We start from the raw sequence: 12,274 nt of genomic DNA, 5'->3' as shown, positions 1-12,274 counted from the left end.
TAGGGGGTAGAGACCGTGCCCGTGGAGGTGGACGGCGGCCGGGAAGGGGCAGTCCGTGTGAGGGCGATCTTAGTTTTAAGGGTGCGTCTTCTGCACCCAGGCGAACCCGGACTTGGGAAGTATGGGAGGGGTCAGGCTGGGTCGTCGGGGTGCTGGGGGTATGCTTAGTTCATAGAGGGTCAGAGCACAGCTGTCGACGTCCAGTGTAAGATGGGGAAACTAATGCTCAAGAGGGACAGTCACGACCTCAGGGGTTGGGCGGGGGTGGGCGTGGTAATAGAGTCTTAGGGGCAGGGACTGGCGCAGGGTCGTGTAGCCTGTTAGGCGCTGAGCCAGCATTGGCGCCCAGGTTATTTTCCTAGACCACTCAAATCCCAGAAAAACCCACCTGATTTTTCTCCCCTAAGGTAGCAGTAGGGCAAACCTTAGAAGCAAAAGGAAAGCATTTTTATTTTTCCTGGAATTTTGAAGTCAGGAGTGTTCGAGGGTGACCCAGTGTTTCTCAGACCCTTTGGATGCCTCTTGCATCAGGATCTGGGGCAGTTTCGGTTTTTTACATTTTATTTTGTTTAATATATGGATTTATGATCCTACCGCCACTTTACTCTTTGGCAGCCCTCAGCATCTTAACTGTTCCTTCTCCTAGGTTATGAGAGGATCGTTTGCAATTTGAAGCACCTAATGAGAATTTTAGTTAAGTTAAACGAAATATATCGGTCCAAGCCCTAGGGATTAACCATGAGTAAAATTTAGCCCCTGTCTTCAATCCGATTACGAAGGTAGACAGTCACTAGTACTTTTTTGGAGGACTTAAGGAAGGCTGCTCTTCAGATCTTGAAGAATGGGTTAGAATGTGTTGGGGTGGAGGTAAGAGATTGGGTATTCCAAGTAGCAAAAACAAAACCAACAAAGGTGTATATAATCCTGAGGCTTGTTGGACTTGTTTTAGAGACAAAGGTTTGGTGTAGATAATGAGGAAAACCTGGCTGTTGGGGGCTCTATCCTGGAGAGGTAGCTTTGGATATCAGGTCAAGGTGTTTGGTGCTTATCCAGTGGACAGTGGAGAGCTGTGGAAGGGTTTTAACCAGGAGAGAGACATGGTCAATGTTGTATGTTAGGCGTTGGTTACAATGTGGCAAATGGTTTGAAAGTGGGGAGACTAGGGCTAGAGAGAACTCAGACAGGGTGGTGAGGCAATAAATGTGAGCCAGGCAGTGGTTATGGGGATGGAAAAAAGGAGGGGATGGATAGAGAATTTGGAGGGAAAACTATGACTGATTATATAATTCAGTGGCCCAATTTAGGGTCCAAAATCCTTCTAACTCCTTACAGAAAACATACAGTTTCTTGACTACAGGACCAGCTGAACCCACTAATATTCTTGTGTGGATGAGGGCAGGTGTGACAGATAGGTGATCTGTTTATTGCCAGAACAGTGTTTGTTGATGTCTTTTCCTTGTCTGCTTCTGTACCTCAGGGGGATATGAAGTAGCATTATTGTAATAGTCCTCAGCTGGCAGCGGGCGAAAAAAGGCCACTGCATTAACCAGGAACAAAAGAAGTTATTTCTAGCACAGTATGAATGAAAAATATAAAAATGTGACCTAGGTTCTCTGTGCAGGTTCCCCACTTCCAAGATGGGTACCCAGTGACATGTATTGGGTATCTGTTGGTGAGATTTGGGGAGGATTCCAGATCTTAACAGTCCTTTGATTGAATCCCCTCACATTGTGGCAGGTAAGGCTGCTTAATTCTTATTTTGAAGGTGTGGCAGCTGAACCTCACAAATTAAATGATGTGTTCAAAGTGACCCAATCTGTGGTGGGACTAGGTCTTTTTAGCAGGGCTTGGCCTTTCCTTCTCCCTCTGTGAGATGCTTTACCCCTAAAACTGGCATGACTTGGTTCCTTGTCTTTCAGATGTTTTCTTCTTAGATGCCACCCTGTCAGGTGCCATCAATATGTATCACATAATCCTGTGAGTGTTCTTCATAGTAGTGGTTAGTACCTGACATTGTTACTCTTTGTTACTCTTTGTGATGCTGGGGAATTGAACCCATGGCCTTGTGCATGTGAGGCAAGCACTCTGCCAATTGAGCTATATCCCAGCCCCTGAAATTGTTACTTTTGTCTGTTGTTTCCCTCTATTAAAATGTGAGCTCCATCAAAATTGGACCAAAATCTGTCATGTTCACCACTTCACCTCCCAGCACCTGCCACATAGTAGATACTCAGTAACATTTGATGAATGATGAAAATAGGTTAGGAAGGGAGGAAGAGTGGATACTGATGCTTATTGAGAATTTAGGATGTTTCAGGTACCTTACAAATTATATCATTTAATCCCCTCACAGTCTTTCAAGGCACTGTTTTCTCCATTGAGTGGATAAGAAAACATACTAAGTGAGATCAAGTGGTTTGTTAATTTTGATGCTTAGATTCCTTTGAGAATCTTTATTAGACACAAATTTTTGTGTGTACCATGTAGAGGAATCCACAGATCTTCTTAGGCCCTCTTAGGAATTTCTTGTATTTCCAAGATCAAGATCAATTCTTATTTTTTTAAATACTTTTTTAGTTGTCAATGGACTTTATTTTTAATTTATTTATATGCAGTGCTGAGAATTGAACCCAATGCCTCTCACATGCTAGGCGAGTACTCTACTTCTGAGCCACAACCCCAGCCCAAGATCAATTCTTGATCCATTCTTAGATCAAGAAATCCAGGATGAGGGAACTTACCCATGATCTTTCTGGCTCCAAACCTTTACTGGGTCCTCACTCCATAGCAAGAATGGATTCCATTTACTGGACTACAGGGAAGCTGTAGATTCTGGAGTACAGAGAGATGATAATGATATACTGAGCCTTTGATATCTCAGATCTGGGTTTAAATCCTCATTCCACAACTTGTCAGTAGTTGTCTGTGTGTGTGTGTGTGTGTCTCTGTCTCTCTCTCTCGTACTGGGAATTAAACCCGGGGGTGCTTTACCACTGAGCCACATCCCCAGTCCTTTAATTTTTTCTTTTTTGCGGAGGCTGGCCATGAACTTGGAATATAGTCATGTGCCACTGTTTCTGATTATGATCTCCATTTTATGGTGGGAGAAGTGGAGGTTTGAAGAGGTATCCTGACTTGCCAGATTAGACTGCTTAACACTGTTAGACATTGTATCCCCCACCTCACCTACCTTAGGATGTCCATGAGCTGACAATTGAATTCATTGAAGTCTCTGTTCTAGTTTGTGGGAACATTGGAGTATAAATTAGGTGTGTGTGTGGGGGGGGGGGAGACACAAGGAGGGCTGCACTACAGTGTGAATGGAGACCTGTCCCTTAACTTTGTGCCTTGCCTTTGCCCCTGGTGAGGGCCTCTTTCCAAGTCTGGACTGGGCCTTTTGATTGGGACACCTCCCATCCCCAGTGTCTGCATCACACATGTTCTGCATCTGTGCACATGCCTGTTGTCTCTCTTTAGCAGTGACAACACCCTGCCTGGCATTGTTATTTATGAGGCTGTCTCCCCACCTGGCTAGGGGCCACTGTTTTGGCCATTCAGAGTGGAATTCCTCTGCCTTCTCTCCCCTAGCATGGCCTGGCTCAGTGGTGCAGCTCAGGAAATACCTGTGGAATCGAAGTGAGGACTCTCCCATGTGTTGAGGATTTACTGTGTGCCAGGCCTGTCCTGACACTTTATATGTGCTATCTCATTTACACTCCTACAGTAATGCTGGGAGGGAAAAGTTACTGGTCTTATTTTACTGAGAAGACACAGACATAGAGAAGGTGGACTTTGCCTTGGGCCCGCTCTCAGTGACTGCTGGCACCAGGACTGGCTCTAGGGCCATGCTCTCATCTTGTATGGTGAACTTGTGGAGGGGCTATGGGCTGAGATGCACTTCTAGGCCCCAGGATCCTCAGAGACCTTCTTCTTACAAGCTTCTAATCTAGCTGTCATTTTACTTGTGAGCAAAGAGAAGCCCAGAAAGTAAAGATGGCTCACTTAATACCATTTTCTCTACTTACTACTTCTCTACTCACTTTTGGACATGATGGGATCTGGTTTATTCTTCATTATACCACCCATGGAATTCAATGTTTAATCTAGGTCTAAACTCAGTAAATATTTCTAAATTTTATTTATTTTGATAACACTGAGAAAGATATTAATGTAATGAACAACCACATACCTACTATACAGCTTATGAAATAAAACATTGCTAATATAGTAGTAATACCCTCTTATCTGTGGGGGATATATTCCAAGACCCTCAGTGGACGCCTGAAACCACAAATAGTACCAAACTCTTTAAACTATATTTTTTTCCTATATGTACATACTTATGATAAAGCTTAATTTATAAGTTAGGCACAGTAAGAGATAAACAATGGTAAGTAATAATGGAGAAATTCTAACAATATATTGTAATAGAGGTTATTTAAAACTTATGAATTGTTATTTTTAAAAATTTCTGTTCAATATTTTCAGACCACATGTAACTAAATCCATGGAAAGTGAAGCCCTGGATAAGAGGGGGACTACTGTGTAGCTGAAGGCCCACGTGTGCCCCACTATGGCTGAACTCCCTGTGCCCCCAGGTAAGGACTCTCCTGAATTTGGTGTTTATTATCCCTGTGCAACTTTGTTTTTTTGTTTACGTGGTGCTTGAGATCAAACTTGTGACCTTGTGAATGCTAAGTACACATTTTACCACTGGCATGGTACCCTGTGCAACTTTTTATTGAGATACCATAAAATTCATCCTTTTTTTAAAAATAAATTCATCCTTTTAAGACACAATTCAGTGGGTTTTAGTATAGTCACAAGATTGTGCAACCATCCCCACTAATTGCAGTACATTTTCATCATTCTGTACAGAAGCCCCGTCCCGTGCTTGCTTCAGCAGCACACATAGTAAAATTGGAACAATCCGGAGAAGATTAGCGTGGCCCCTGCACAAGGATGACACACAAATTCATGAAGTGTTCCATATTAAAAAAAAAAAAAAAAAAAAAAAAAGCCCCATACCCATTGGCAGACATTCCCCATTCTTCCCACACCCCAGCTCTGAATACTGGTAATTTCCTTTGTCTCTATGAATTTCCCTGTTCTAGATATTTCATATAAATGCAGTCATACATTTTGTGGCCTTTTGTGTCTTGTTTCTTTCATTTAGCATATTTGCAAGATTCAATCATTCATTCAAATGGTAGACGTTTGGGTCGTTTCCATTTTTTGCTGTTATGAATAATGATACTCAGAACATTCACCCACAGGTTTTTTGTGAATGTCTTCAATTCTCTTGAGTAAATACCTAGGAGTAGAATTTCTGGGTTACGTGGTAACTATATGTTTAACTTTTTGAGGAATTTCTAACTGTTTTCCAAAGTGGAAAAGTTTCAGAAAGTGTCAGAAAAGTTTCCAAAGTGTCAGAGTTTCTGTTTTTACATCTTTATGAGTACTCGTCTAATTATGGCCATACTAGTTGGTGTGAAGTGGCATCTTATTGTGTTTTTTTAAATATATTTTTTAAATTGTCAATGGATCTTTATTTTAATTATTTGTTTTATATGTGGTGCTGAGAATCGAACCCAGTGCCTCACACATGCTAGGCAAGCACTCTACCACTGAGCCACAACCCTAGCCTTTATTGTGGTTTTGGTTTGCATTTTCCTAATGACTAATTACATTAAGCATCTTTTCCTGTGCTTATTGACCATTTGTGTATCTTCCTTAGAGAAGTGTCTATTTAAAATTTTTTGTCCATTTAAAAATTTTAAGAGCTCTTTATATATTTTAGATACTAGACTTTTATTAGACATATGATTTGCAAATAGTCTCTCATTCTATAGTTGTCTTTCCAGTTGTGTCTTTTGAAGTACAACTTTTTAAATTTTGATGAAATCCAGTTTATCTAGGTTTTTTCTTTGGTTGGTTGTGCTTTGCATGTCATATCTAAGAAACCATTGCCTAATCCAGAAAAAAGGTTTACACCTAGGTTTTCTTCTAAGATTTTTCATTCCTATTTAAGTCTTACTTATTTCAGGTTAATTTTTTATATGACATGAGTTAGGTCTTGTGCTTTTTTTATTCCTTTATTAGGTATGTTTGTAAATAACATATGATACTGTTTTTCAAGGTGTTTGGACTTTAAATGATAACATATCACATGTATGTCTGCAGCTTGCTTTTCTCATTTAGTGTTATCTTGAGAGTTATTCATGTTGTACATGTAATTTTAGTTCATGCATTTTCACTGCTCTGTAGGTCTCATTGCATAAAGCACCACATTTTGTCTGGTTTCTTCTATGAATGGCCCTTTGGGTTTTCTCTAACATTTTATCCATTGCACATGGTACAGGCTAGTAGGTACCTCTTTAAATATTGAAGATCATGAACAATTTGCTAGATAATATTAGAATTTACCTCCCAAGTGTTTTTTTTTTTAAAACCAATTTGCATTCCTGCCAGCAATGTGTTAGAATTGCCCTTGTTCTACATCTTCACCAAGATATAGAACTTTCAGGAGTTTAAATTTTGTTTTGTTTTGTCTTTGCCAGTCTAGTGATTGTGAAATGATTTCATTATTATTTCACATAGTAATAGCAAAACTTATTTTTCATTAAATGTTTGCATGGTTGGGTAGATGGATGCTCGAAAGCAGAATGCGCATAGCTCTGCCAGTGGTTAGAGGATGCAGAGCTGTGGGCCCAGATTATATTGGCTATTTGCAGGGAGACCATGGAGCTAGGGAATGTTGAGGCAGGCTGACAATTCTGTATGTAGGAGAGGGCAATTTGCACCTTGTAAGTAGTGAAGGCAGAGGTTAAAGTCCTCTCCTTCTATCTCCCTGAAATTTCACTAGGAGGGGAAGGAGCTGTAGAGACAGCAAGACCAGAGGGGAATTGCCTAAGGATGAGAATGGGGGCCCACAGTCTTAGAAATGATGCTTTTCCTCCTCCCAATCTCTGTGTTGGTGGGACATGCACTTTTCTTTCTCTGTGTACTGAGTGTGGAGATGACAATGGTAAGAAAAAGAAAAGTAATGATTATCTACTAAATACTTATTATGTGCTATGTGCTAGCCATTGTGCTTGTTTTTTAATAAAATATGTATTAACCTCATTTAATTCTGTATGGGACAGGTGCTGTCTCAAAGGAACAATCACTGAGGATTTACACACAGACAGACAGACTCTTGAGCTCTTAAGCATCATGCTGTATTATCTTGGCTCCAGCTGAGCCCAAGAGATCGAAGAAAGGAGAGCCTTGTCCAGGCTGGGGTGGGAGGTAAATAGGGGTCATGATATTTTCTGGGCTTTGCATGGAGGAAACAACAGGGAGCAGAGAGAGAGGCCCATGGAGAAGATAGTTCTTTTTTTTTTTTTAATTAATTTTAAAAATTTTTTTCTAATTGGTGAGAAGATGATTCTTAAGAGCAGTTGTCCCACATCCCAGGAGACATGGCTCATTCAGCGAGCACTCATTGCTGTCTCTTCTGTACCCAACCCCATCCTGGCTGCTGGGGACCCAGAGTGCCATCTGCCTGTTCCTAGTTTTTTTTGTAGACAGACACAATATCTTTATTTATTTTTATGTGATGCTGAGGATTGAACTCGGTGCCTCACATGTACTAGGCAAGCACTCTGCCACTGAGCTACAGACCCAGCCCTGTCTGCTCCTAATTCTTAAGAAATATCTAATCTTGTAGTGGAGACAGATGATAAATAAATAAGCCAAGTGATAAATGTAATAAATTTAAAAATCAGGATATGTGATACAGAGGGGGATAAGAGAACATATAGAGAAAGGATCTAATTTAGCTAAGGTTATCATGGTAGGTCCCTTTAAGGAAGTGACAGTTAACCTGAGACTTGAAGGGAAAGAAGGAGGCAGCCTTGTCTTAGTTTAGGGAAAGAGGATTCTAAGTGGAGGGAATGGAAGATGCAAAGTCCCTGAGACAGAGGAGGTTGGTGTAGTTTATAAGCTCCTAGAAGGCCAGTGGAACTGGAATAGAATGTGCGAGAAGGGGGAGCTGCCCAAGATGAGACTGAGGGGCTGGGGCTGTAGCTCAGTGGCAGAGTGCTTGCCTAGCATGTGTAAGGCACTGGATTCTATCCTTAGCACTACATAAAAATAAACAAATGAAGGCATTTTGTCCATCTATAATTACAAAAAATAAATAAATAAATAAAAAGATTTCACATTTCCAGGATGAGGCTGAGGAGTTGACAGGCTGGGTCATGCTGGAGCCAACATACAGGTCTATAGTCTTTAAGTCTAAATCAAGTCCAGGGACTCCATGACATTCTCTTCTTGCTTGTCTCCAAGGATTGGGTGTTAACATACTTGGGGGTGGCTGAATTCCATTATCTGGTATGGGAAAGGGGAGGTAGGTGAATACCAGTTTTGGCATATGTCCTTAGAAAGCTGGAACAAGAGCTTGGAAGCTGTGTCCCACCTGATTCCCCAGGTGTGTTTGGTATGGGGGATGCCTCAGTCCCCCAGGACACTGGTAAGAAGGCAGCACCTCAAACTGAGGGCTCTCCAAATACCCTTCTATGCTTAACTGGTTAAACAAACTACACTGCATCCATACAGCAATAAAAAAGAACAAACTCGATATAAGCAACAAGTTGGATTAATCTCCAGGGAATTATGCTTAGTGGAAAAACTAGTCTCAAAAGATTACATGTAGTCTGGTGTGGTGGTGCACGCCTATAATCCCAACAGCTCAGGAGGCTGAGACAGGAGGATTGTGAGTTCAAAGCCAGCTTCAGCAAAAGCAAGGTGCTAAGCAACTCAGTGAGACCCTGTCTCTAAATAAAATACAAAAAATAGGGCTGGGGACTCAGTGGTTGAATGCCCCTGAGTTCAACCCCTAGTAACAAAACAAAACAAAACAAAATATATGCTCTATAATTTCATTTATATCCCATTTTGGATGACAGTTTTAGAAATGGAGGATGTATCACTGGTTGCCAGGGGTTAAAGATGGTAGGGAGATTGGTGTGATTATAAAAGGGTAATATCCAGTATCTTGATGATAAAACACAGATGATAAAACTAAAGAACTTAATGCATGTGGATACACACATGTGCTCACACACTTGTATATGTAAAACTGGGAAAATCTGAATAAGATTGATAAATTATATTACTATCAATTGATTATATCAATGACAGGGTATTTTTCTGTATTCTTAAAACTGCATGTGAATATAAACTAATCTCAATAAATATTTCAATTAATAAATAAAATTTGTGCGGGGGTGTAACTCAGTGGTAGAGTGCTTGCCTAGCATGCACAAGGTCCTTGGTATAATCCCCAGTACTGCAACCAAAAAAGAAAAAAAAGAAAATATTTAAGACCTAAAACATTAGAACAATAAAGATAATTGTAATAATAAAATTTTTAATCCATAAAAACTGATTCTATGCTTGAGGAGTCTTGTCCTTGACTTTCCAGCTTCATAGAAAGGTAAGCCATATGCTGTGTGATGGGGGAGGAAGCAAGGTACTTATACTCAGGGTGGATCTTGGGCACCAGTAGACCTATCAGGTGGGTTCCCAGATTAATCTTTTGAGTGTCGTTCTTCCCTCAGCTCCCAAGCTGATTGACCAAGACTTCAAGGGCAGAATCATAACCCACCCCACCCTTATACTCCATTTCTAGTTGATCTTCTACTGAAGAGAGGGGTTCTTTCCCTATTTTTTATTCCACCAGGTGGGGTTAAATGCTATTCCTGGGGATACCCTGTCATTTGCTATTTTACTAAGTTTTTTGGTGGTGCCAGAGATTGAACTCAGGGCCTTGCTCATTCTAGGCACACCATCTATCACTGAACTACATCCCCAGCCCTGTCATTTGTTATTAACTGTCTGTGTTTTGATGCCTGTCTCCCCCACCAGTCTGAGGTTGCTATACTTTAGAAGCAAGCCCAGCCCCAGAGTGGGGGACATCAGAGAGTATTTGTTGGATTGAACTCAATGGGAAGCTGACTCAGGCTGGGGCAAGTTCATCCTGATCATGAGAACCCCAGGCAGGGCCTGGACTTTGGCACAGGATTTCAGGGGTGGCATCACAGTGGTTTTGCAAGATCCTGGGACTTCCCTCCCATCACTGGGTCCTTCTCTTCCAGAATGTTGGCTGCCCCAGGCACTGTCTCAAATTCCATCTGCAGAGTGGCAGACAAAAGGTTTTCCCATTGTAGACCCCAGTGTACACAGCCTCACCTGTTCACACTGTTGACCTCTTACCACTGGCTAAGAACTGCTTCACTTATTTCTCTCAACACTCCCAAGGCAGGTACTCTCTGTATTCAGAGAAGGAACTCAAGACTCAGAGAGGTAAAGCAGCCACTTAGCTTGCAAATGTCAGAGCAAAGATTTGAGAAGCCCCTGCAGCTGCAAAGCTAAAAAAGAAACCTTACCTGCTCTTAAGGAGCTAGTGATACTGTGGGCATGGTGCTGGCTGTAGATCAGGCAGCCTCAGCTCTTTACATACATTATTTCATTAAATCTATTTAGCCCCCCAGTGAGATAAGGTTATGCCCAATTTATGCGGGAAATTTAAGAGGAAAAGCAGTCTACTTTAGGTCACTAGTGAGTTAGACAGTCAGACCTCTTCTGCCACCCCTTCCCTAGACCTCTTGTTGTTGGCTTCCTCCAGCACTGACCTTCTGGTGGCCCTTCCTTGCTACTTTTTCTGCCCTCCCCTTGCCCCAGCCCCCCGGCTAAGCCTTGTCCAGAGTAACCACCTTTCATTCATATTCATAATATAGCTTGTAGCATGGGTTTGGGCCAAGCTATCTGAATGGTAACCCTTAGGAATGCATCTCCTACCTGAGGATGTCATTTAGCCCTTCCTATCTCTCCTAGCTGCCTGGCAAGAGGAGTGTTGGAGAGACCCGTCACCCAGGTCCTTACCTACTCGTGGTGGATAGAGTCAGCAGGACACCCATATCAGACAGGGAGGCCAGCACACAAAGGAGATGGGGATGGGATTGGGCCTCTCAGGAATGGGTGGTTCTGGAAATATGAGCAGCAGCAACTGTTGGCATTATCTGGGCTCTAAGAATAGCTCAGGCTGAAGATTGGAGGCTGGGGCCAGGGAAGAGGATAGGAACATGCATTCCCCGCTCCCCCTGATTCTTGGCCTGGAAGCTGGGAAGCCTCCCTTCTGTCCTACCATTTGTTCCGGGATAGTTTCGAATGGACATACTTGTCTACCATGAGGCTGGAGGAAAGAGGTACTCTCAGGGTTCAGACCCAGGCTGCCCCACCTAGGGGTGAAGGCAGTGAACCCTCACCCAAGTCCATCCCCACTGATAGAGTAGGGGTTTTTCTTTTTTTATAATCAAGCATCGTATTGGAAGTGGCCTTTATTCAGGTAGCACACATTTTAAAAATAAGTTGTTCGTACACATGATTAAAAGGTCATGCAAGGGGGAAAAATCTGGGGAGGCTGAGGCAGGAGAAGCTCAAGTTCAAGGTCAGCCTCAGCAACTTAGTAAGACCTCATCTCAAAAAATAAAAAGAGGGACGGGTTGTGGCTCAGTGGTAGAGCACTCATCTCGCATGTATGAGACCCTGGGTTCGATTCTCAGTACCACATAAATATTAAAAAATAAAAGGTCTTGTATCTACCTACAACTAAAAATATATACATATATTTTTAAAAATAAATATAAAAAGAGCTGGAAATAAACCTCAGTGGTAGAGTGCCCGTTGGGTTCACAGTCCCTCCCTTTCATGGCTGTTCCTCCACCAATTATATTACCAGCATCTTTCTCTTTCTCTCTCCTGACTCCCAACTCCCCTTCTCTCCTCATCTCTCTCCCTCTTCTTCCTTCCTTCCCTCTTTCTTACTTACAAAGTCTTGCTATGTTGCGCAGTTTGCCCTTGAACTCATGATCCTCTTGCCTCAGTCTCCTGAATAACTGGGATTTCATGTTTGCACTCCCACTGTGCCTGCTCTGTGACCAGCATCTAGAGTGACTTCCAGAGGTAATCCGCCCATTGGTGATCATATAAATGCACAAATCTCTCTTCTATTTTTACACAGGTGATGGCATGTCCCATACATTCATGTGCTCCTTGTTCCCCTGTCCCCAACCGTGCTGGTGATCAAACCCAGGGCCTCAAACATGCTAGGCAAGCACTCTATCACTGTTCTACATATCTACCCACTCACTTATTTTTTTTAATACTCTACTTGGAATTAGTAATTTATTGAGTCTCCACTAGTGCCAGGCACTAATTTAAGCACTTG

General features: G+C 42.1%; 1 protein-coding gene and 1 non-coding gene across 3 annotated transcripts in view; both read left to right on the top strand.

The window, feature by feature from the left end:
- Positions 1-13: 13 nt before the first annotated feature.
- Myh7b (myosin heavy chain 7B) overlaps positions 14-12,274 on the top strand; it is a 41,007-nt gene continuing 28,746 nt past the window's right edge. The window contains exons 1-2 of one of the 2 annotated variants that reach the window (XM_047540917.1): positions 14-81; positions 4,489-4,598. The gene's annotated coding sequence lies outside the window, so the exon portion shown is untranslated. Of the gene's footprint in view, positions 82-1,720; positions 1,738-4,488; positions 4,599-12,274 lie in introns of those variants that run through there. The other variant, XM_047540918.1, reaches the window with a different exon arrangement.
- Positions 4,891-4,997, top strand: LOC124978347 (U6 spliceosomal RNA). The gene has a single exon (XR_007107383.1). It is a non-coding gene; the product is annotated as a U6 spliceosomal RNA (small nuclear RNA).

Source organism: Sciurus carolinensis, chromosome 2 (genome assembly GCF_902686445.1).
Source record: "Sciurus carolinensis chromosome 2, mSciCar1.2, whole genome shotgun sequence".
Classification (NCBI taxonomy): domain Eukaryota; kingdom Metazoa; phylum Chordata; class Mammalia; order Rodentia; family Sciuridae; genus Sciurus; species Sciurus carolinensis.
This window is presented reverse-complemented; position numbering and strand designations above follow the sequence as displayed.